Source organism: Nelumbo lutea, chromosome 5, assembly GCF_056320005.1.
Source record: "Nelumbo lutea isolate HS-2025 chromosome 5, American lotus-T2T, whole genome shotgun sequence".
NCBI lineage: Eukaryota > Viridiplantae > Streptophyta > Magnoliopsida > Proteales > Nelumbonaceae > Nelumbo > Nelumbo lutea.
In genome coordinates this window covers 66,046,610-66,049,959 of record NC_142688.1, presented here as the reverse complement: position 1 = coordinate 66,049,959, position 3,350 = coordinate 66,046,610, and the positions used below count along the sequence as shown (strand labels likewise).

At 43.6% G+C, this 3,350-nt stretch overlaps 1 pseudogene; it reads right to left on the bottom strand.

The window, feature by feature from the left end:
- Positions 1-496: 496 nt before the first annotated feature.
- On the bottom strand, positions 497-2,845 carry LOC148852750 (uncharacterized; annotated as a pseudogene).
- Between the last annotated feature and the right edge of the window lie 505 nt (positions 2,846-3,350).

Here is a 3,350-nt window from a genome sequence, read left to right as displayed (position 1 = left end):
TTTATACACACCCGCCACCCATTTTGAATTCGGGTAGGCACTAACTCACTGTCTTGATTTTCAACCACCGTCATACCTGTTTTCTTCGGAACTACTTGTACCGGACTTACCCACTTACTGTCTGAAATGGGATAGATTATCCCGGCATCTATAGTTTTAAAACTTCTTTCTTCACTACCTCCATCAACGGTGGATTTAATCGGTGTTGGGCTCCGATTGTAGGTTTGAGTCTTCTTCCAAGAGTATTTTGTGCATGCAAGTAGATGGGCTTATCCCCTTGATATCAGCTACAGTCCATCTGATTCCTTCCTTGCATTCCTTAAGTGCTTGAATTAGTTTCCTTTCTTCAAGTGCATCGAGTTTGGAGGAAACTATCACAGGTAGTGTCTCCCCCTTGCCTAGGAACATGTACTTTAGGTGCTTTGGTAATGATTTCAGTTCCAGCTAGGGTGCCTGCACAATAGATGAAAGGAGCCTTGTGTGAGATAGGGGTAAACTAATCAAAAGAGTTCAGTTCAGAAGTCAAAGTTTGCAGTTCTAAATTCAGCATAAACTTCTGCTTTGCTCGTTGCAGTTGATCAGGCCCATTGTTAAGTGCAACTCTCAGTGTGTCTTCATCTTCTAGCTCAAAATTCTGCTGCACTAAGGAATCAATAACATCTATAGAGAAAATAGAATGCACATCATTAGGGTATCTCATGGCATCATAGATATTAAAATTAATGATCTCACCATCGAATTCCATGGTAAGTGTCCCCTTGTGCACATAGATTTTTGTTTTGGACGTCTTAAGAAAGGGTCTTCCTAGCAAAATTGGGGTCGAGTTGGAAGTTATCTTCTTCCGTGTCGATCACATAAAAATCGGCGGGAAAGACCAAATTATTAACTTGGACTAGGACGTCCTCTAAGACTCCCTTCGGGTATGTAGTAGACCAATCAGCAAGTTGTAAGATCACGCATGTTTCTTTTAATGGTCCGAGATTCATTGTTGTATAAATAGAATGGGGCATGACATTTATTGAAGCTCCTAGGTCTAGCATAGCCTTTTCGATCTAGACATTTCCTATCTTACAGGGAATGGTAAACATACCTGGATCCTCGCATTTAGGGGGTAGTCTTTTCTGGAGAATGGCTGAAACATTTTCTCCTATATGGACCTTCTCATCGCCTTTCAGCCTTCTCTTAGTAGTGCACAGCTCCTTGAGAAATTTGGCATAGTGGGGTACTTGCTTAATTGCATCAAGGAGGGGGATGTTTACCTCAACTTTGCAGAAGGTCTCGAGAATGTCCTTGTCTTGCTCCTTCTTCTTGGATCTCGCGAATCGGCTAGGAAAAGGTGGAGCGATGACTATGGCTTGGGGTGGCTTTCTGCTTGAATCCGTTTGGGGAGATGGTGTCTCCTTTTTGGTTGTATCCTTGGATTCTTCTTGATTGGGTTCATTCAGCTCCTTCCCACTTCTCAATGTGATAGCGCTAGCATTCTGTTTCGGGTTGGTCGTGGTCTGGGAAGGTAGCCTCCCTGATGATTGGGATTCCATTTGACTCATAGCTGTCACTAACTGGCTGACCTGATTCTCCAGGTTTCGGATACTTGTCCTCGTCTCCTGTTGAAATTGTTGAGTGTTAGTTGCAAGGGCTTTCACAATTTCATCGAAAGACATACCTGAGTTGGGAGCGGCTGAATATGGTGGAGCCGACAGCCTGGTTTGAGGCTGATGTTGGAAGCCGAAGGCCTTGGTTCCATAGTTCAGGTTGGGATGATCCCTCCATCCTGCATTGTAGGTGTTTGAGTAGGGATTGTATCTCTTTTGCAGGAATCCTCCAACAGCATTAGCTTGTTCGTAAGGTTCATCTTGAAGCGTAGGGCACATGTCAGTTGGATGTCCTGGAGTTGAGTAAATCCCGCAAGCCTTCACCGTTTGTGTATTACCTGTGGCCATTTGACAGACAAGAGAGGTCAGGCTTGCAATTTTCTGTTCTAGGGATGAGATGTTTACCTCGTTAGCATGAGTTGTTGGAGGGTTGAGCCTATAGCCAAACTGTTGAGAGTTGGATGCCATATTTGAGATCAACTCTCTTGCTTTTGTAGGAGTTTTGTTCACCAACACTCCTCCGCTTGCTGCATCGATCATACTCCTATCCATTGGTAGTAACCCTTCATAAAAATATTGGATAAGGAGCTGGTCTGGAATTTGATGTTGCGGACAGCTGGCGCATAGTTGCTTGAATCTCTCCCAGTATTCGTAGAGAGTTTCCCCACTTAATTGTCTTATGCCACAGATCTCCTTTCTGATGTTAGCCGCTTGGGAAGCAGGGAAGAACTTCTCAAGGAATTGCCTTTTCATATCATTCCATGTGGTGATGGAACCAGAGGGTAGGTAGTACAGCCAACCCTTAGCCTTATCAGCTAGTGAGAAAGGAAAGGCACGCAATTTGATCTGTTCCTCGGTAACACCTGAGGTTTCATGCTTGAGCATACTACGTGGAATTCTTTTAGGTGCTTGTGAGGGTCTTCGCTTGTAAGTCCACGAAAAGTAGGGAGTAAGTGTATAAGACCTGATTTAAGTTCAAAGGGTACCGCTAGATCTACATATTCGATGCAGAGAGGTTGTTGGTGCAGATCTGGTGCAGCTAGCTCTCTAAGGGTTCTTTCTTCATTGTTGGCCATGACTTCTTCTTCAGAATGGTTGGATGGCTCAACGATTTCTGCAGCCGACTTCACTCCGGAAGTGGGGAGTGATGCTGATTGGTTGCGGCGTTGCTTGGCTTCTTTCCTCAAGCGGCGAACTGTGTTCTCGATCTCAGGGTCATAGTGGAGTTCACCTACATGAGAAGAGCGAGGCATAAACCAAACAAAAGGAAATAAACCTACTTAGGATGCCAATTCCCCAGCAACGGGGCCAAATTTTTTGTGGGTGCCGAACCCAACCAAAGATAAATATTCTTGCTCTGGGTTAATAATTTGCAGATAGTGATGAGCAAGGTCGTTCTCCACAGGGATTGGGTGGATTTATTTCCAAGTAGATGGATTAAGGAGGGTTGTAAAGCTAACGAAAATAAGAAAATAGCAGAAAATAACAGAAAACAAAGATTAAATCGATGGGAGATGGCTTCCAGTTGAAGGGACAAGTTCAGCTTTGATTCGTAGCATTGATCCTTGATGCAAAGATAGATTCCTATGTTTATGAATAAATTGGTTATAGCTATTAACAAGCTCTAACAGCCAGCCTCTACTCTTATTATTCGACAACCAAAACAAGCTCTTCGATTGCTTCCCTTATTAATAGGCAATCCTAAACAAGCTCTTAGGATTTAACCTATTAATAGCATTAAGAGGGGAGAGACCCAAT